The 22,500-nt window shown below is 47.1% G+C and overlaps 1 pseudogene; it reads left to right on the top strand.

Moving 5' to 3' along the window:
* Positions 1–22,500, top strand: part of LOC135559295 (low-density lipoprotein receptor-related protein 1-like) — a 222,746-nt pseudogene that overhangs the window by 73,766 nt on the left and 126,480 nt on the right.

Raw genomic sequence — 22,500 nt, 5'->3', positions numbered from 1 at the left:
TTTACAATGGTTCGTGTTCTTCACTGGTTGCCCTTTTCTCGTGGCAACAGGTCACAAATCTTGCTGCTCTGATGGCACACTGTGGAATTTCACCCAGTAGATATGGGAGTTTTTCAAAATTGGATTTGTTTTCGAATTCTTTGTGGATCTGTGTAATCTGAGGGAAATATGTCTCTCTAATATGGTCATACATTGGGCAGGAAGTTAGGAAGTGCAGCTCAGTTTCCACCTCATTTTGTGGGCAGTGAGCACATAGCCTGTCTTCTCTTGAGAGCCATGTCTGCCAACGGCGGCCTTTCTCAATAGCAAGGCTATGCTCGCTGAGTCTGTACATAGTCAAAGCTTTCCTTAATTTTGGGTCAGTCACAGTGGTCAGGTATTCTGCCGCTGTGTACTCTCTGTTTAGGGCCAAATAGCATTCTAGTTTGCTCTGTTTTTTTGTTAATTCTTTCCAATGTGTCAAGTAATTATCTTTTTGTTTTCTCATGATTTGGATGAGTCTAATTGTGTTGCTAATTGTGTTGCCTTCTCTCTCGAACTCTCTTGCTCTCCTCTCAATTCTATTCAATTCAATGTAAGGGCTTTATTGGCATGAGAAACATATGTTAACATTGCCAAAGCAAGTGAAGTAGATAATAATTAACGGTAAACATTACACTCACAAAGGTTCCAAAATAATAAAAACATCTCTCTGCCTGTATCACCCACATACTAACAGTGCCTTGAGAAAGTATTCAGCACCCTTGGCATTTTGTCTATTTTGTTGCCTTACAACATGGAATTAAAATATATTTTGAGGGGCTTGTATCATTTCATTTACACAACATGCCTACCACTTAGAAGATGCTAAATATTTTTTATTTAATATTTTTAAACAAACTAGAATAAAAAAATAAAAAAAGAACTTGAGTGTGCATAACTATTCACCCCCCAAAGTCAATACTTTGTAGAGCCACCTTTTGCAGCACATATAAGCTTGGCACATCTAGCCACTGGGATTTTTGCCCATTCCTCAAGGCAAAACTGATCCAGCTCCTTCAAGTTGGATGGGTTCCGCTGGTGTACAGCAATCTTTAAGTCATACCACAGATTCTCAATTGGATTGAGGTCTGGGCTTTGACTAGGCCATTCCAAGACATTTAAATGTTTCCCCTTAAACCACTTGAGTGTTGCTTTAGCAGTGTGCTTAGTGTCAATGTTCTGATGGAAGGTGAACCTCCGTCCCATTCTCAAATCTCTGGAAGTATTTAGCACCATCCATGATTCCTTCAATTCTGACCAGTTTCCCAGTCCCTGCCGATGGAAAAACATCCCCACAGCATGATGCTGCCACCACCATGCTTCACTGTGGGGATGGTGTTCTCGGGGTGAAGGGGTTTGTTGGGTTTGTGCCAGACATAGCATTTTCCTTGATGGCCAAAAGGTATATTTTAGTCTCATCTGACCAGAGTACCATCTTCCATATGTTTGGGGAGTCCCCCACGTGCCTTTTGGCAAACACGAAATGTGTTTGCTTATTTTTTTCTTTAAGTTATGGCTCTTTTCTGGCCACTCCTCCGTAAAGCCCAGCTCTGTGGAGTGTACGGCTTAAAGTGGTCCTATAGACAGATACTCCAATCTCCGCTGTGGATCTTTGCAGCTCCTTCAGGTTTATCTTTGGTCTCTTTGTTGCCTCTCTGATTAATGCCCTCCTTGCCTGGTCCGTGATTATTGGTGGGCGGCCCACTCTTGGCAGGTTTGTTGTGGTGCCATATTCTTTCCATTTTTTAATAATGGATTTAATGGTGCTCCGTGGGATGTTCAAAGTTTCTTATATTTTTTTATAACCCAACCCTGATCTGTACTTCTCCACAACTTTGTCCCTGACCTGTTTGGAGAGCTCATTGGTCTTCATGGTGCTGCTTGCTTGGTGGTGGCCCTTGCTTAGTGGTGTTGCAGATTCTGGGGCCTTTCAGAACAGGTGTATATATACCCAGAGATCATGTGACACTTAGATTGCACACATGTGGACTTTATTTAATTAATTAGGTGACTTCTGAAGGTAATTAGTTGCACCAGATCTTATTTAGGGGCTTCATAGCAAAGGGAGTGCATACATATGCACGCACCACTTTTCTGGTTTTTAAAAAAAGAATAATTTTGAAACAAGTAAAAAAAAAAATCTTTAATTTCACCAATTTTGAATATTTTGTGTATGTCCATTACATGAAATCCAAATAAAAATCTATTTAAATTACAGGTTGTAGTGCAACAAAATAGGAAAATGCCAAAGGGAGTGAATACTTTTGCAAGGCACTGTAACCCTTTTCTGTATCCCACCAGATGTGGAGCAGATGGCTATTGACTGGCTGACAGGAAACTTCTACTTTGAGGACAACGTGGACGATCGTATATTTGTGTGCAATGTCGACGGCCAGACGTGTGTCACTCTGCTGGATCAGGAGCTCTACAACCCTAAAGGCATCGCCCTGGATCCCCTCATGGGGTGAGCACTACCCCGATAACAACCCCAGAAACCCCTAAGAAGTGCCCTGAGATGCTTTCTTGTGTACTTCCCCTTGGTCCTTCTGGTCTGGTGACTGCCCACCCAGCCCTTAGTCAGTCAGTTGACTGCCCACCCAGCCCTTAGTCAGTCAGGTGACTGCCCACCCAGCCCTTAGTCAGTCAGGTGACTGCCCACCCAGCCCTTAGTCAGTCAGGTGACTGCCCACCCAGCTCTTAGTCAGTCAGTTGACTGCCCACCCAGCACTTAGTCAGTCAGGTGACTGCCCACCCAGCCCTTAGTCAGTCAGGTGACTGCCCACCCAGCCCTTAGTCAGTCAGGTGACTGCCCACCCAGCCCTTAGTCAGTCAGGTGACGGCCCACCCAGCCCTTAGTCAGTCAGGTGACTGCCCACCCAGCATAGTCAGTCAGGTGACTGCCCACCCAGCCCATAGTCAGTCAGGTGACTGCCCACCCTGCCCATAGTCAGTCAGGTGACTGCCCACCCAGCCCATAGTCAGTCAGGTGACTGCCCACCCAGCCCATAGTCAGTCAGAACACTTCCTCCTCTAAGACATACACACACATGCAACATGCATGATCACTTACCCTTGTTGACGCTGGGACGTCAAAATGGTTTGGTGCATATTGAATGTGAGGGGTCAAATATAAATTGAAGAAGTAAATTATAATGCGGTCAAAGTCCTCCCTTTCCTCAATTTAATATCCCCACACACTCCTCTACCTCCCGTCGCTCCTCTACCTCCCTTCGCTCCTCTACCTCCCTTTGCTCCTCTACCTCCCGTCGCTCCTCTACTTCCCCTCGCTCCTCTACTTCCCCTCGCTCCTCTACTTCCCCTCGCTCCTCTACCTCCCCTCGCTCCTCTACCTCCCATCGCTCCTCTACCTCCCCTCGCTCCTCTACCTCCCATCGCTCCTCTACCTCCCCTCCTCCTCTACTCCCATCTACCTCCCCCTCGCTCCTCTACCTCCCCTCGCTCCTCTACCTCCCATCGCTCCTCTACCTCCCCTCGCTCCTCTACCTCCCCTCGCTCCTCTACCTCCCCTCGCTCCTCTACCTCCCCTCGCTCCTCTACCTCCCCTCGCTCCCTACAGGAAGGTATTCTTCACGGACTATGGTCAAACTCCCAAGGTGGAGCGTTGTGACATGGACGGTCAGAACCGGACCAAGCTGGTGGATAGTAAGATCGTGTTCCCCCACGGTATCACCCTGGACCTGGTCAACAGGCTGGTCTACTGGGCTGATGCATACCTGGACTACGTAGAGGTGGTGGACTACGAAGGCAAGAACAGACACACCATCATACAGGGCCTGCTGGTGAGGACACACACACACACACGCACATACACACATACACACACACGCACATACACACATACACATACAGACACCAACTCGGACTGTGTTTCTGTTGTTAATTCTGTTAGATTGAACACCTTTATGGGCTGACGGTGTTTGAGAACTACCTGTACGCCACCAACTCAGACGAAGGCAACCTAAACCCCGCTAAGACCAGTGTGATCCGGATCAACCGTTTCAACTCCTCTGACTTCACAGTGGTTACCAGGTTGGACCGCGGCGCCGCCCTGCACGTGTACCATCAGAGACGCCAACCCCCAGGTAGGTTCCCACCCACAAACCCCCATGCATGTATCCAATCTTTGCCATGAAGTTTGGAACGTATTGTGCAAAGGTTTTTGTTCCAGCCCTGCACGTGTACTTCCAGACACGCCAACCTCCATGTAGGTACAGGCCTCGGGCAGCAAAATGATGGTACCGTTTCCCTGAAATCCTGGTTGGAGGAGTCCAGAAGAGTATCTATCTGTCTGTATCTACTTGTAGCCATGTTGGTGCCGAGTGCTGATCATTCGCTTCTGAACACTGCCCCCTGACCCCTCTCTTGTCCTCTGGTGCCCAGTGAGAGAGAAGAGTCATGCGTGTGCCCCGGACCAGTTTAAGAAGCCAGGTGGCTGCTCAGACCTCTGTCTGCTGGGGAACAGCCACAAGACCTGGACCTGCCGCTGTCGCTCTGGATTCAGCCTGGGCAGTGACGGGAAGTCCTGCAAGAGTGAGTACTTTCTAAGTTTTAATTGAATTTAATTGAATGCAATACACTGAGCATAGCATGGAAATCACACACAACAGCACATCTCAGCTCAACATTGAACTCCATAGAGAACAGACCTGCAATTTATGTAGTAGCAATATGAGTTAAATATAATTTCTCGAAGCAAAAAAAGTACCGTTTACATAACCACGACATACTCTTTGGACAGACAAGGTCTCGTTGTTGTGTTTCTCCAATCTTGTAACTAACCGTTCAGCGATGTTCCCATGACAATGATGGAATGTTTTCTGATATTCCCTCTGCAGAACCAGAACACGAGTTGTTCCTGGTGTACGGTAAGGGCCGCCCTGGCATCATCCGTGGCATGGACATGAATGCCAAGGTCCCAGACGAGTACATGATCCCCATTGAGAACCTGATGAACCCGAGGGCGCTGGACTTCCACGCCGAGAGCGAATTCGTCTACTTCGCTGACGCCGTGAGTTATATAATTGGACGGCAGAAGATCGACGGCACCGAGAGAGACACCATCCTGAAGGATGGTGAGGACTGATCTGGTACCATAGTGTTTCACATGAAATGCATTACAACAGCCCTCTGTTCCACCCTATTACAAAATCAAATCGCAATTCATATAGAACTGTGATGCGTATAGAATCACGAGATGTATCAGCTACCTAGGAATTGTGATACAAAGGTCCCTGCCAATACCAAGCCCTAGTAGAAAGTCACTCACGCTCTCTCCCTCTCTCTATCCCTTCCTCTATCCTTCTGTCCCTTCCTCCCTTCTTTCCTTCCCTCAGGCATCCACACCGTGGAGGGGATAGCGGTAGACTGGATGGCAGGTAACCTATACTGGACAGACGACGGGCCCATGAAGACCATCAGTGTGGCCAGGTTGGAGAAGGCCTCTCAGACACGCAAGACCCTCATTGAGGGCAAGATGACCCACCCTCGCGCCATCGTCGTGGACCCCCAGCATGGGTCAGACATTATGCCCTCCTTATGTTCTATTTCTATAGTATCCATCTCACACAGAGACATCACCCTATGAGAATGTATTGTAATATTTCTATACATTTCCCAAATTCCTAGGTTTTCCAGAAATGCTGGTTGGAGGATTCCTGGGGGAACACTTTTTGGAGGATTTCTGGAAAACCTGTGAATTTCAGGAAAGTTACTTGAAGATTGCAAACGCTCTAACAGAACGTGTGATTGTGTTCCAGGTGGATGTACTGGACAGACTGGGAGGAGGACCCCAAGAAGACTAACCGAGGGAAGATCAAAAAGGCGTGGATGGACGGTTCGCATGACCAGGTCCTGCTGACCAGTAAGACAGTGCTGTGGCCCAACGGCCTGAGTCTGGACATCCCGCAGGGTGTCCTGTACTGGGTGGATGCATACTACGACCGCATCGAGATGCTTTACCTCAACACCACAGAGCGCAAGGTCAGTTAGACTGCTTACTAAGCCTAGACCTAACCCTAATGATCACACATGTACAAATCTCCCCACCAGAGACTGAGGTTCAATCCCCACATCCACACTCCTACTGTTTCTCCCACCTGCCTATATCCCATCTGATTGCCAAACTGTCTAAATCAAGTGTCAGCAAATACTCCCAAAATACTCCCAAAATGTATATATAAAAAAGAGGCTTCTATGGTTTTGACCTTCACCATGACCAGGGGTCATGATCTGTGTTGTATGATAATTCTCTCTCTCATTGGTCAGATGGTGTATGAGGGAAATGAGCTGAACCACGCCTTCGGCCTGTGTCACTACAAGCACTTCCTGTTTTGGAACGAGTACCGCGGCGGCAGCATCTTCAAACTGGACACCACCACCAGCACTGTCACGCTGCTCCGAAATGAACGACCACCCCTCTTCGAGATCCGCGTGTATGACGCTCACCAGCAGCAAGGTAACTTTAATGGAAAGTACTATATGGATAATGCTAGATACCACTATATGGGTGACACTAGGTAACACTATACAAGACAGTGAACAAGCAAGTCATAAAGTGTCATCATAACACATGCCAAAACTTCTTGTTGTTACGGTTCTTGTTGTTATCTCCTCCTTTGACGAAGAGGTGTAGCAAGGATCGGACCAAAATGCAGCGTGGTAATTTTGATACATGTTTAATGAATAAGAACACGAACAATACAAAAACAATAAACGTAACGCGAAAACCGAAACAGCCTATACCGGTGCAAACTAACACTGAGACAGGGACAATCACCCACCAAACACTCAAAGAATATGGCTGCCTAAATATGGTTCCCAATCAGAGACAACGATAAACACCTGCCTCTGATTGAGAACCACTTCAGGCAACCATAGACTTTTCTAGAAAACCCCACTATACCACAATCCCAATACCTACAAAAAAAACAAGACTAAACACACCACATATTAAACCCATGTCGCACCCTGGCCTGACCAAAATAATAAAGAAAACACAAAATACTAAGACCAGGGCGTGACAGAACCCCCCCCCCAAGGTGCGGACTTAGTCCCCTTGCACCCTTAGATTGGTGACCCTCGCCGCCGACCTAGGCCTAGTAACCCTCACCAAGGGCCCCACTGGACTGAGGGGCAGCTCGGGACTGAGGGGCAGCTCGGGACTGAGGGGCAGCTCGGGACTGAGGGGCAGCTCGGGACTGAGAGGTAGCTCGGGACTGAGAGGTAGCTCGGGACTGAGAGGTAGCTCGGGACTGAGAGGTAGCTCGGGACTGAGAGGTAGCTCGGGGCTGAGAGGAAGCTCGGGGCTGAGAGGAAGCTCGGGGCTGAGAGGAAGCTCGGGGCTGAGAGGAAGCTTGGGGCTGAGAGGAAGCTCAGGCAGGTAGTTGGCTCTGGCAGATCCTGGCTGGCTGGCGGTTCTGGCAGATCCTGGCTGACTGGCGGTTCCGGCAGATCCTGGCTGACTGGCGGTTCCGGCGGCTCTGGCTGCTCCATGCAGACTGGCAGCTCTTGCAGCACTGAACAGGCGGGAGACTCCGGTAGCGCAGTAGAGGAGGAAAGCTCTGGCAGCGCTAGACAAGCGGGAGACTCCGGCAGCGCAGAGCAGGCGGGAGACTCCGGCAGCGCTGTAAAGCAGGAAGGCTCCAGCAGCGCTGTAGAGGAGGAAGGCTCCGGCAGTGCTGGACAGGCAGGAGACTCCGACAGCGCTGTAGAGGAGGAAGGCTCTGACAGCGCTGGAATGGCGGGAAACTCTGGCAGCGCTGGAGAGGAGGAAGGCTCTGGCAGCGTTGGACAGGCGAAGCGCACTGAAGGCCTGGTGCGTGGTGCTGGCACTGGTGGTACTGGGCCGAGAACACGTACAGGAAGCCTGGTGCGGGGAGCTGCCACCGGAGGACTGTTGTGTGGAGGTGGCACAGGATGGACCGGACCGTGAAGGCGTACTGGAGATCTTAAGAGCAGGGCTGGCACAGGACGTGCAAGGCTAGGGAGGTGCACAGGAGGCCTGGTGCGTGAGGCTGGCACAATCTTCACCAGCCGACTAACACGCACCTCAGGACGAGTATGGAGTGCTGACCCAGGTGCCATCAAATCCCGACACACTCCGTCGGGCGAATTCCGTGCCTAATGCACCAACACAGCAACTCCCTCATAACTCTCTCCTCCAATTTCCCCATTAACTCCTTCACAGTCTCTGCTTCGCTCACCTCCAACACCGGCTCTGGTTCTGGTTTCCTCATTGGCTCCTCACGATAAACAGGGGGAGTTGGCTCAGGTCTGACTCCTGACTCTGTCACACTCTCCCTGTGCCACCCCCCAATACATTTTTGGGGCTGACTCTCGGGCTTCCATCCGCGCCGGCGTGCTCTCTCCTCATACCTGCGCCTTTCCGCTTTCGCTGCCTCCAGCTCTTCTTTGGGGCGGCAATATTCTCCTGGCTGTGCCCAGGGTCCTTTACAGTTCAAATCATCCTCCCATGTCCATTCCTCTTTGCGCTGCTCCTGCTGCCTGTCACCACGCCGCTTGATCCTGTTGTGGTGGGTGATTCTGTTACGGTTTTCTTCTATCTCCTCCTCTGACGAAGAGGTGTAGCAAGGATCGGACCAAAATGCAGCGTGGTAATTTTGATACATGTTTAATGAATAAGAACACGAACAGTACAAAAACAATAAACGTAACGCAAAAACCGAAACAGACTATTTTTTTTATTTTTTGGAAAAAATAATTTATTACATTCAATACCATTCATTCTTTACAACTCATAATTTTCATTCATACTTCAATAATGGTATTTTAATTTAACTAAACAAAAACCCCAAACAAAACCTCAGGGGAGCATCTTCCCTCCCCGTCATCCTACAAACTAACTTTCCCTATCTCCCCGTCCCTAATCTATCCCCTTACACATCTAAATGACACCCAGCCCTAAACCCCCCTTCCACCTCTCCCTGCCCCCACTTCCTCTCCTCCCACTTCATCCTCAAATCTCCTTCCACCCTCCTCACTATCCCTTCCACCCCCCAATCTCTCCCTGTCTTCACCATGTTCTGCCTGGCTTCCCACAGCCCCCGTTTAAAGAGACTCATGAGAAGCCAGAGCAGAAACCTGTCCCTATCCGTCCCTCTCGCTCTTCCTACACCTCTTTCTAACCTGGCCCACATCAATACAAAATCCCCTCTTACTAACCTAACAACACCCGTGCCCTAGCCCATACTACTCCGGCAAAGGCACAGTCCCAAAAGACATGGTGCACAGTCTCCTCCCTGCCACAAGAGGATCTTGGACAGGTGGGGGATTGCGCCAAACTATGCCGGTACATGATGGAACGTACTGGCAAGCACTTGTGGAGGATCAACCAATTCAGGTCCTTGAGCCTGTTGTCCAGGCCCCGCGCCTGCACTCCCTCCCAGACCACTGCAGAGATGCCCACTACAGGCGCCGGACTCCCTGCCTGTCTGACCTCCTCATACAGGTGCCTGTGACCTAAACCTACTCGGGCAACTTCAACCACAGGGTGCGCACACAACCACTTGGCCGCATGGCCAAAGTGCCACGGCAGCTGTTCCGCCCGAGGACCCGTGTTAGACCACACCATTATGCTTCTCGCCTGATACGAGAAAAACACCCGCAGGAGGTAACCGGACGGGTGTATCACTGGCTGAGCAAGCTCCGTTAACAAGAAAGAAACAAAAATTGTGTCCAGCTTGAGGGGGAGATGTGCTATCCCCCTACCTCCCTCCCCGATGGGACAGAGCATGCGTGCCCTGGCGACCCACTCGTACCTGCCACTCCACATGAACTGAAACACAAGCCTCACTAGAGGCCTCCTCAGACAAGCCGGCAATGGGTAGATGTACGCCAAATACAAAAGAGACGGCAACACATCCACCTTTAGGACCAGGACCTTGTCCATAAAAGACAAATACCTAGCCTTCCACATTGCTAGCTTCCTCTGTACCACTGCAATACCCATGTTCCAGTTCAGCGTCGCTGAGCCGGAGGTCTCAAAATGGACCCAGAGAATCCTCAGGGCCCCCTCACAGAAAGAACTCCCCGGGCACATCCGTTCTACCGCGCCATCTTCTGAAAAACTTGACGGAAGACTTTGCATGGTTCAGAACCGCTCCCGACGCTCGGGTGAAATCCCCAAAGATGGCAAGGGACCTTGTCAGGCACGAGTCCTTGCACAGCAGCAAGGAAGTGTCGTCGGCGTACTGCGTCATCTTAACACGCAGCCCACCACTTCCAGGGATCAACAAGCCTTCCACCCCTGTGTCTGCCCTAATGGCAGCCCCCAGAGGCTCCATGTACAGAACGAAGAGGAGAGCCGAGAGTGTGCTTCTCTGCCTGACCCCAGACGAGAGGTCAAAACGTCACCCAAGTGAATATTTACACTAACTCGGCACCCCGCTCCGACATATAATGTACGAACACATCCTATGAACTTCTCCCCAAATCCTAATCGACCTAACACTCTGAATAGAAAAGATCTATTCACGCGATCAAAAGCTTTCGCCTGATCTAGCGCTGCTACCATTAAAGGCAGGCCTCTATCTTCAACCCAAGCGATGGAGTTCCTGATTAACTGTAGGTTCCATCTAATAGAGCGGCCCTCTACCCTGCACGTCTGATCCTCATGGACGACGTAGGGAAGGGCTGTACGCAACCGGTCTGCTAAAACCTTTGCAAGTAGCTTGTAATCTACGCACAGCATGGTCAACGGCCGCCAGTTGCCAAGGTATGTTACTTCCCCCTTCTTATATAAAAGTGACAGCACACCAACAGCTATTGATCCCCCCGGGACCCCCGTCTCAAGGATGGCCTTCAAGACTTCGAGGACCACTGGTCCAAGTATACCCCAAAACTTGAGATAAAACTCAGCCGGCAGCCCATCCATCCCAGGCACCTTCCCTTTTCCCATCCTCCTAAGAGCGCTCTCAACCTCTTCTAGTGAGATCTGGGCCTCCATCACTTCTCTAATGTCCTCCGGCAACCGCCTGGACAAGTGTAAAAACACATTTCCCTGCTCTACATCTATTTCCCTTTCCTTAAATAAACCTTGGAAATGATCAGTTGTCACCCTGACCATTTCCTCTGGTTTTCTAACTATACTACCATTTTCTTCCCTAACGCCATGCATTACCTTCCTACTCTGTCTGGCCATAACCGACTTAAAGAACATAGCAGAACAAGTCTCATTGTGTTCTAGAAAGCCACTATGCGCACGCTCCAGGAAAGCTCGAGCCTTCAGCTCCTGCAACTCCCTGAGCTGCGCCTCTAGGGTTGCGGATCTCTCCCAGTCAAACGACCCGCCGAGGTTGTCTGCCCCCACCTGCAGGAGCACCCCGTCATGATCCGAAAAGAAAACAGGCAACAGCCGCCCAGACAACTTACCCAAAGACCTGGGTACAAAAATATAGTCGAGCCTCCGCGCAACCCCCCTGGAGTTTGCGCCATGTAGGACCGGCCATTTTCGGAGTAGTGTGCAGGCCACCATCAACCAGACCATGGCAAGCCATTAGCCCGGTGATGGCGCCTGCACTGCCATCCCCCCTATTCCTAAATCTGTATTAAAATGCCCCCCCTATCACTAATTTCCTATTTGTGACACACAGGGGCGCCAGACAGTCCACCATCTCCCTCCTGTCTGCCACCAGCTGTGGCCCATACACCACCACTAATCTAAATTTACAATCTCTTATCGTGACATCCACCCTTATAACCCTCCCCTGCATCACTACAAAAGAACCCTCCACTTTTACTCCCTGTGCCCACACAAAATCCCTACCCATGATGGGTGCTCCCCCCAATACCCCAAACCAACTCCCCCTTGTCCCACTCCCTCTTAAACCTTCTAACATCCCCTCCATCCCTCAGGTGAACCTCCTGTAAAAAACAAATATCAAACCCCACACCCTCCAAATAACTAAAAACCGCCCTCCTCTTAACAAAATCCCCTAAACCCCTTACATTTAATCTAACAAAAGTAAAATTAGACCCCATGAAAGAATAAAATAAAAACATATAATACACTCAAATACTAAACCCAGACAGAAAAAAACAAAACCAGGAGACTCACCCGATGCTACCCTGCTCCATATCTACCGGTGAGAACACCATCCGTACTCCCGACGTCTCTTCCTCCATCTCGCCAACCCAGGATGCAGGAATAGTGTTTGGCTCCGGGGTGCCCTGCACCCTGGGTCTACTCCCACTCCCCTCCCCCTCCCCAGCGCTGCAGCTGGTTTGGAAAAAAATAGGGGAGGCTGAGTCCCCAAACAAAAAACTCCCCACCCCCTCCTGTACCCAGTCCTGGGTCTTGTTAGGTGTGTCCCCACCCAACAGAAGTTGAGGGCCTTGGGAAACCAGCAGCAACCGAGGGGTTTCTCCCACCCCCATCGCTCTCTTGGCCATCCCCTCTCTCTCACTGTCAGCCAATCACACCCTCCTCGTTACTCTCTTCTTTGGTGATGGCGGCAGTGGAGAGATACCACCCCCTTCCCCCCGCCAGCTCCTCCACCATACCCCTCATCTCTTCCACCAGGGCACTTTCCCCCCACTCCACTTGCTCTTCCACCGTCTCCTACTCCACCACCCCTCCCTCGCTTTCTTCTCTCTCATGCTCCTCCACTCGGGTTGCCTTCTTCCACCGCTTTTCCTGGTTCTCCTACTCCCGTGCCTTCCGTTTCCTTCTCTCTTCCATCCTCCGCTTCTTGCTCCTCCTCCTTCCTTGCGGCCTTCCCATCTGGACCTGTACTCTGGTCATGAGGCGTGCTTCCTTCCCCTTCCCCCATTGCCCGCTCCTGCTCCCCCCCCAGCCGCAGACGCGTATAACCTCTGACGAGCCGGGCACCCCCGCCACAGGTGTGCTGATGAGCCACACCCGTGGCACGCCTTAGGCTTGTCACAATCCTTCGCCTCGTGCCCCCCAGATCCACAAAATCTGCATTTTCTTGTGCTGCACGAGGCGAAGATGTGGCCGTAGGCCATACAGCGCCTGCAAAATGGGGGCTGACGTGCATAAAACAACGTCCCCCTGTCAGCCCCTAGGGAGAACATAGCAGGAGGATGGAGGTAGCCACCATGTCCCTTTGGGTCCTCCCTGAGGAGGGCCTGGAAGCCTCTCCTCCCATTCCAGAACCCAAGGGAGTCTTTGAGGTGCCTTGCTGAGGAGATGTTATCCATGTATCTCCCCAGAAAGGCCCTCACCTCTTCGTCCTTAACGTATGGGTTGTAAATATTGACAGTTACAACCCTAAAGTTGTTCCTCGCCAGGCTTGTTATTTCATAGTGGCTCATCGGCCTCTCACCTCCCACTGCTCTTGCCCTTCTCAGGATATCATCATGTTTCTCCTCTGTATTTAGTGCCACGTCGTATGCTCCCTACAACGAGTTGCCTTGGAAGCAAAACACGTCCTTCACCGTCAGCTTTAGAATCCCCATCAAGATTGTCCTTCCAAAAGTTTCCCGTCCTAAAGGCTCCAACTCCTTTTCCTTCCAAGCAAACCGAATCGTGTTGGCCAGCCCAATCCCACGGACCGACCGTGTTGGTGGATTTTGCACCATTTCCGCAAGGAGAATGGTGCACCCGGCTCACGTTCTCTTCCAAAACCAAGAAAAAATTTTAAATCCAAAGTGACTGAGCCTATACTGGTGCAAACTAACACAGAGACAGGAACAATCTCCCACCAAATGCTCAAAGAATATGGCTGCCTAAATATGGTTCCCAATCAGAGAGAACGATAAACACCTGCCTCTGATTGAGAACCACTAAGACCAGGGCGTGACACTTCGTAAAAGGTTATAATATGTCAGTGATTTAGCTAGCCTAGATGTGAATGAATGAATGCATGAATAAATGAATACTTTAATGGCCCAAATAGGAAATGAGCTTGGTAACAATGCTAACGGCCCTGTCTGCCTGTCTTCTGTTGGTGTTTCAATAGGCACCAACCTGTGTCGTGTGAAAAACGGTGGCTGCAGCAGTCTGTGTCTGGCTATCCCTGATGGCAGGTCCTGTGGCTGTGCTGACGACCAGATACTGGATGACGACAATGTCACCTGTAAAGGTATGCATTGGGATGGTCTCAATTAGAATATGTTAAAATATTATTTTAAGTTGATCTGGGATGCTGTATTGAATGTCCATGTTTAAGCTGGTGAGTGGAGAAACGAATGTCTCAGACCTGCTTTCTTCAGCTGAATTGGTTCTCATCGCCCTCATAAGTAGACAAATGCATCCCATATTTCCCGAAAATGAACAGCTGACATTAAAGACATTGCTCTACTAGAGTGTCCCTAACAGTCTTCTCCTTTCCTCACTCTCTCTCTCTCTCTTTCCCTAGCCAACCCCACCTACATCCCTCCTCCTCAGTGTCAGCCCGGAGAGTTTGCCTGTAAGAACAACCGCTGTATCCAGGAGCGATGGAAGTGTGATGGTGACAACGACTGTTTGGACAACAGCGACGAGGCGCCTGAGCTCTGTCGTGAGTAGTGTCACGCCGCCACTCCTTCGCCGTGGTTACTGAGCAACACACACACACAACAACAACAGCAAAAACAATAACAACAATGCATGACATGCACAGTTAAGAATCATGAGCTGAGTAGGAGCAGCAGCAGAGCATGAGCTTTGTTTAAAGCTGATCCAGCACTAATACTGCCTCTTCTTTGAAACATGCATCAATTGAATTTTAAGTATCTATTGACTGTTACATAGGCCCATAGTTTTTCAATCTAACTCTCTCTTCATGCGACAATTAGTAAAACTAGGATTTGTCTGTGTATACATGAAAGTTCGACTTCCAGTGCATGACAGAGCAGTCGGAGCAGCAGAACCTCCATCATCCTAAAACATAATGTGCTTATAGATGTGTCATGTCAGCTTTATGAACTTACCGTTATTGAAAATTCCCTTATATTAGGTCAGTTATAGGAGACTCCTTTGTGACACAGTCCCTCTTGTAGAGATACTGTAAAAACATGTTCTAATTCTATTGATCTTACATTCTAATTCTAATGTTCTAATTCTATTGATCTTACATTCTAATTTTAATGTTCTAATTCTAATGGTCTAACATTCTAATTCTGTTGTTCTAATTCTATTGATCTTACATTCTAATTATAATGTTCTAATTCTAAAGATCTTACGTTCTAATTCTAATGTTCTAATTCTATTGATCTTACATTCTAATTCTAATGTTCTAATTCTATTGATCTAACATTTTAATTCTAATGTTTTAATTATATTGAACTTTAACTCTAATTCTAATGTTATAATTTTATTGAGCTTACATTCTAATTCTAATGTTCTAATTCTATTGATCTTACATTATAATTCTAATGTTCTAATTCTATTGATCTAACATTCTAATTCTAACGTTTTAATTCTATTGATCTTACATTCTAATTCTATTGATCTTACATTGTAATTCTAATGTTCTAATTCTATTGATCTTACATTTGAATTCTGTTGATCTTACATTCTTATTCTATTGATCTTACATTCTAATTCTATTGATCTTACATTCTAATTCTGTTGATCTTACATTCTAATTCTAACATTCTAATTCTATTGATCTTACATTCTTATTCTAATGTTTAATTCTATTGATCTTACATTCTAATTCTAACATTCTAATCCTACTGTCTTTCTTTTCTCTCCTCCAGACCTGCACACGTGTCCATCGGACCGGTTCAAGTGCCAGAATAACCGTTGTATCCCCCTGCGCTGGCTCTGTGACGGGGACAATGACTGTGGAAACGATGAGGATGAGTCCAATACCACCTGCTCAGGTACACAAAATTAACATAATGTGTAATTTTGCCCATTGAACACAAAAACTATGGTCGGATGGCTACTTCACCCGTATTTTCTATTATTTTTGCACAAAACAGTAGTGTGTAGTTCCAGTAGTTAGCTACACCGCTACATGGTAAAACAGTAGTGTGTAGTTCCAGTAGTTAGCTACACCGCTACATGGTAAAACAGTAGTGTGTAGTTCCTGTAGTTAGCTACACCGCTACATGGTAAAACAGTAGTGTGTAGTTCCAGTAGTTAGCTACACCGCTACATGGTAAAACAGTAGTGTGTAGTTCCAGTAGTTAGCTACACCGCTACATGGTAAAACAGTAGTGTGTAGTTCCTGTAGTTAGCTACACCGCTACATGGCAAAAAAGTCATTAACTACTGGAAACACTACCAATATTGGAATTTTAACTACCACCAAGCTACTGCAAATTGTAGTTACATTATTAGTTGAACTGCATGTAGTTAACTACTCCTCAACACTGCACACACACACACACACACACACACACACACACACACACACACACACACACACACACACACACACACACACACACACACACCTTTCCCATCTCTCTATAATGCTATTATCTTCCACCCCTTTCAAGCTCGTACGTGCCCACCCAACCAGTATGCGTGTGCCAGTGGGCGCTGCATCCCTACTTCCTGGACATGTGACCTGGATGATGACTGTGGGGACCGTTCTGACGAGCCGGACTCCTGTGGTGGGTCCTTATCTCATCACATATCACCTCTGTAGCATTCTATATTTTGCTCGGTTGGTAATTCGTTGGAAATTCTTCTCACTATACCTGAAGCCTGATCACCAGATGTATTTATGCTTTAGCCCAGTGGTACTCATTGCGCGACCACAGGAACTCTTGCGGCTCGCTGTGATTTTCCATTCATAATACATAGCAATGATACAATATCAATTCAATGTGTTTAATGCTGGCCTGAATCATTTCATTGAATTTTTCAATTGTTCCCTGGGCGGCAGATAGATAGCAGTATAGCGCAGTTGTTAAACAGAAAGGCCAAAATAAAAAGTTTGCCGAAATAGAATGCAAATGTTTAGCTACAGCGACCGATACATATCAGTTTGCTACTAGCTAATTTTACAGTCTGGTCGACATGGGACGATTTATTGTAAAAAATAAAAATAAATCTATTGACAATGAAAAGGAGGGGGGAAAGCTGGAGAACAACGTGACAGCTATGAACAAACATCCACTGGAGAACCAAGAAAAACAGGAAGATGGCGGCAGGGAAATGCAGCTAGATAATGTAGCAAACATGGTTCTGGAGGCTAGAGAAGGATACGGTCAATTCAAGAAGAATACAGAAAGTTCCAAGAGAAATGGACAGACAAGTATTTTTTGGTACTGCGTGATGCGACAAGCTCACTTTGTTTTATTTGCCAGAAGGCAGTCAATTGTTTTTAACGAGCAAATTTAGAGCGACATTTCCAGTCACACCATGCCCACTTTGACAAAACATATCCGCCACAAAGCAAAATCAGAAACAACCAAATAGAGCAACTCAAAGGACAGCTCAAAGGACAACAACAAATGATGGACAGATCTCACACTGTTGCAGAGAAAACTACAGAGGCAACATATGAGACTGCATGGATACTTGCGAGAAACAAGGCATTCACAGACACGAAGATTGCCAAATAATGTTTTTTGGCCTCAGCCGAAATATTGTATGCTATTTTAAAACCTCTACAGGATCGGTGACCCCCCCCCCCCCCCCCCCATGGGACAGTTGAGATAACATGCACTAATGTGATTAGCATGAGGTTATAAGCAACAAGAACATTTCCCAGGACATAGACATATCTGATATGGGCAGAACGCTTAGATTCTTGTTAATCTAACGGCACTATCCAATTTACAGTAGCTTTTACAGTGAAACATTACCATGCTATCCATGCTATTGTTTGAGGAGAGTGCACAGTTATGAACTTGAAAATGCTTCAATAAACCAATTAGGCACTTTTGGGCAGACTTGATACAACATTTTGAACAGAAATGCAATAGTTCATTGGATCAGTCTAAAACGTTGCACATACACTGCTGACATCTAGTGGCCAACATCTAAATTGTGCCTAAACTGGAATAATACATTGTGGCCTTTCTCTAGCAATTGAAAGATGATTTAAAAAATACAACTTTACCAGATCTAATGTGTTATTCTCCTGCATTCATTTCACATTTACACAAACTTCAAAAATGTTTCCTTTCAAATAGTATCAAGAATATGCATATCCTTGCTTCAGGGCCTGAGCTCCAGGCAGTTAGATTTGGGTATGTCATTTAAGGCCAAAATGGGGAAAAAGGGTCCGATCCTAAAGCAAATTAAGGAACTGCAACTCTCAGACTCGGCCATAACAAGACTCATAGAAGACATTGACGAGGACATCGGTAAGCAACTGATTACTGTCATATCCGTGTTTCAGTATTCCACTTGATGAACGCACTGATGTACTACTATAAGTGCCATTGCCCAATTATGTGTTTTGGTCTGCTACCCTCAAAATGAGACATTCATAGAGGAACTTCTATGTTTTCCGACCCTTCAGGGAGAAACATGAGAGGATATTCTGAAAGCCCTTGTTACATTTTTTGCTGATAATACTATTGACTGGGCAAATCTGGCATTCGTGTGCACTGACGGTGCCCCAAACATGCGAGTGAAGGAGAAGGGACTCAAAGGCCTGATGAGAAAGAGAGGTTATTCCCTTTCTTACGTTTTACTGTATCATTCATCAGGAAGCACTTGTGGCTAAACTCAGACTGTGACTTACAGAATGTGATGCAGCAAGTTTTGCGCGTGGTGAACATTATAATTGGGAGGGAACTGAATCACGGCAATTCTGCGAGTTATTGGAGGAATACCAGACAGAATACGACGACTTGATATTTCACAATGAGGTGAGATAACTGTCTCATGGCAGAGTTTTGGAAAGAATTCTCTCTCTCCTCCATCAAATCTGTGAATTTGTTGCAAACAAGGGGAGAGGAGATAGAGCTGGATGATCCACAGTGGATATTAAGGCTGTTTTAACAGACATCACCTGCCATCTGAACCCGGTGAATCTCCGGCTCCAAGGGAAAGTTAAAACTCCGGGAAAATGCTGTGTGTGGTCACAGCATTTTCAGCCAACTTAAGTTAATACTTTGTAGCCCCACCTTTTGCTATGATTACAGCTGTAAGTCGCTTGGGGTATGTCTCTATCAGTTTTGCACATCGAGAGACTGAAATTTTTTCCCATTCCTCCTTGCAAAACAGCTCGAGCTCAGTGAGGTTGGATGGAGAGCATTTGTGAACAGCAGTTTTCAGTTCTTTCCACAGATTCTCGATTGGATTCAGGTCTGGACTTTGACTGGGCCATTCTAACACCTGGATATGTTTATTTTTGAACCATTCCATTGTAGATTTTGCTTTATGTTTTGGATCATTGTCTTGTTGGAAGACAAATCTCCATCCCAGTCTCAGGTCTTTTGCAGACTCCATCAGGTTTTCTTCCAGAATGGTCCTGTATTTGGCTCCATCCATCTTCCCATCAATTTTAACCATCTTCCCTGTCCCTGCTGAAGAAAAGCAGGCCCAAGCCATGATGCTGCCACCACCATGTTTGACAGTGGGTATGGTGTGTTCAGGGTGATGAGCTGTGTTGCTTTTACGCCAAACATAACGTTTTGCATTGTTGCCAAAAAGTTCAATTTTGGTTTCATCTGACCAGAGCACCTTCTTCCACATGTTTGGTGTGTCTCCCAGGTGGCTTGTGGCAAACTTTAAACAACACTTTTTATGGATATCTTTAAGAAATGGCTTTCTTCTTGCCACTCTTCCATAAAGGCCAGATTTGTGCAATATACGACTGATTGTTGTCCTATGGACAGAGTCTCCCACCTCAGCTGTAGATGTCTGCAGTTCATCCAGAGTGATCATGGGCCTCTTGGCTGCATCTCTGATCAGTCTTCTCCTTGTATGAGCTGAAAGTTTAGAGGGACGGCCAGGTCTTGGTAGATTTGCAGTGGTCTGATACTCCTTCCATTTCAATATTATCGCTTGCACAGTGCTCCTTGGGATGTTTAAAGCTTTGCAAATCTTTTTGTATCCAAATCCAGCTTTAAACTTCTTCACAACAGTATCTCGGACCTGCCTGGTGTGTTCCTTGTTCTTCATGATGCTCTCTGCGCTTTTAACGGACCTCTGAGACTATCACAGTGCAGGTGCATTTATACGGAGACTTGATTACGCACAGGTGGATTGTATTTATCATCATTAGTCATTTAGGTCAACATTGGATCATTCAGAGATCCTCACTGAACTTCTGGAGAGAGTTTGCTGCACTGAAAGTAAAGGGGCTGAATAATTTTGCACGCCCAATTTTTCAGTTTTTGATTTGTTAAAAAAGTTTTAAATATCCAATAAATGTCGTTCCACTTCATGATTGTGTCCCACTTGTTGTTGATTCTTCACAGAAAAATACAGTTTTATATCTTTATGTTTGAAGCCTGAAATGTGGCAAAAGGTTGCAAAGTTCAAGGGGGCTGAATACTTTCGCAAGGCACTGTACTGCAACATTTTAGCTATGATGCATTTGTGCGTGTGTTGGAAAACCCCATTTGGGGTTTTAGACACTTCCATTACTTAGTTTCAAGTGGGCCAAGAGATGTCTGTTTGTTGCTCATGATGGTGTTTCTAGGATGCCATTTTGAAAGGTTCCCTCTCTCCTCCCCCAGCCTACCCCACCTGCTTCCCCCTCACCCAGTTCACCTGTGCCAACGGACGTTGCATCAACGTCAACTGGCGCTGTGATAACGGTGAGCATTATTTATTTATAGTTTTTATTTAACTAGGCATTATGTCTCCTTCAAGTATTGTAAGTCTTACCATTCCTAAGCATTTATAACCTGTATACGAGTGTATTAAGCATTTATAACCTGTATACAAGTGTATTAAGCATTTATAACCTGTATACGAGTTTATTAAGCATTTATAAGCATTTATAATGGATTATTCATAATAATAAAATGTTAAATGTTACCTGTGTGTGTGCGCCTGCCTTGTCTGTCTCTCTTTGTCTCTCTGTCTCTCTCTCTCTCTCTCTCTCTCTCTCTCTCTTTCTCTCTCTTTCTCATTCTGTCTCTCTCTCTCTTTCTGTCTCCCTCTCGCTCTCTCTCTGTCTTTCTCTCTCTCTCTCTCTCTATCTCTCTCTCTCTGTCTGTCCCTCTGTGACTTTTTCTCTCTCTTTCTTTCTCTCTCTCTCTCTCTCTCTCTGTCCCTCTCTGTGACTTTTTCTCTCTCTCTTTCTTTCTCTCTCTCTCTTTCTCTCTCTCTCTCTCTCTCTCTCTCTCTCTCTCTCTCTGTCCCTCTCTGTGACTTTTTCTCTCTCTGTCTCTCGCTCTCCCTCTCTCGCTCTCCCTCTCTCTCTCTCTCTCTCTCTATCTCTCCCTCTCTGTCTGTCCCTCTGTGACTTTTTCTCTCTCTCTCTCTCTCTCTCTCTCTCTCTCTCTCTGTCCCTCTCTGTGACTTTTTCTCTCTCTCTTTCTTTCTCTCTCTCTCTCTCTCTCTGTCCCTCTCTGTGACTTTTTCTCTCTCTTTCTCTCGCTCTCCCTCTCTCGCTCTCGCTCTCTCTCTCTCTCTCTCTCTCTCTCTCTCTCTCTCTCTCTCTCTCTCTCTCTCTCTCTCTCTCTCTCTCTCTCTCTCTCTCTCTCTCTCTCTCTCTCTCTCTCTCTCTCTCTCCCTCTCTCTCTCTCTCTCTCTCTCTCTCTCTCTCTCTCTCTCTCTGTCCCTCTCTGTGACTTTTTCTCTCTCTTTCTCTCTCTCTCCCTCTCTCTCTCACCCTCTCTCTCTCTCTCTCTCTCACCCTCTCTCTCTCTCTCTCACCCTCTCTCTCTCTCTCTCTCTCTCTCTCTCTCTCTCTCTCTGTGTGTTCAGACAACGACTGTGGTGACAACAGCGATGAGGCTGGCTGCAGCCACTCCTGCTCCAGTGTTCAGTTCAAGTGTAACAGCGGCCGCTGCATCCCGGAGTACTGGACCTGTGACGGGGACAATGACTGTGGAGACTACAGCGACGAGACCCACGCCAACTGTACCAACCAGGGTGAGCACTGGTACTGCCGCTGCACTGTGCCTGACCCTGGCTTCCAACACCTCAGAGCTGATGTTCGTGATCTAAAAAGAATATGGACTAGTATTGTTCTTTACTGTGCCACCCGTATGGCGCTGATGGAGAGCACCGTACTCTCCTTTATAGTACTCACGGCAGGACGTTGAGCTCATTCATGATTCTCCTAGTCTGCGTTACAGATGGTATTGCTCTTCATATGAAGGAGGGTATACAGTATATTTGTCCTTTTTTAGTATACTAGTATACTATCACCACATTAAATGCCTGTATCATATGTCAGGTTGTGTATATGTCATTCCACAAACTGCTGGAGTTTGTAGAATGAATGTTTGTTAGAATTTTGAAAGGCTCAGTGTTCTGCTGGCTATGCTTTCTGTAATGTCTGCATGTCTCAGCCTGCCCCATCGCCCCAGGACATCACTTTAAACTAATCCTTAATGTTGCTGCTCTCAGGGATATGTTTATGCTTTGCGGTTAGCTGAGCTTTCAGACAGATCTCAAAC

This window comes from Oncorhynchus masou, chromosome 18 (assembly GCF_036934945.1).
Source record: "Oncorhynchus masou masou isolate Uvic2021 chromosome 18, UVic_Omas_1.1, whole genome shotgun sequence".
In the NCBI taxonomy this organism is placed as follows: Eukaryota; Metazoa; Chordata; class Actinopteri; order Salmoniformes; family Salmonidae; genus Oncorhynchus; species Oncorhynchus masou.
The sequence above is the reverse complement of the archived record's forward strand: the minus strand, read 5'-3'. Positions and strand labels throughout refer to the sequence as shown.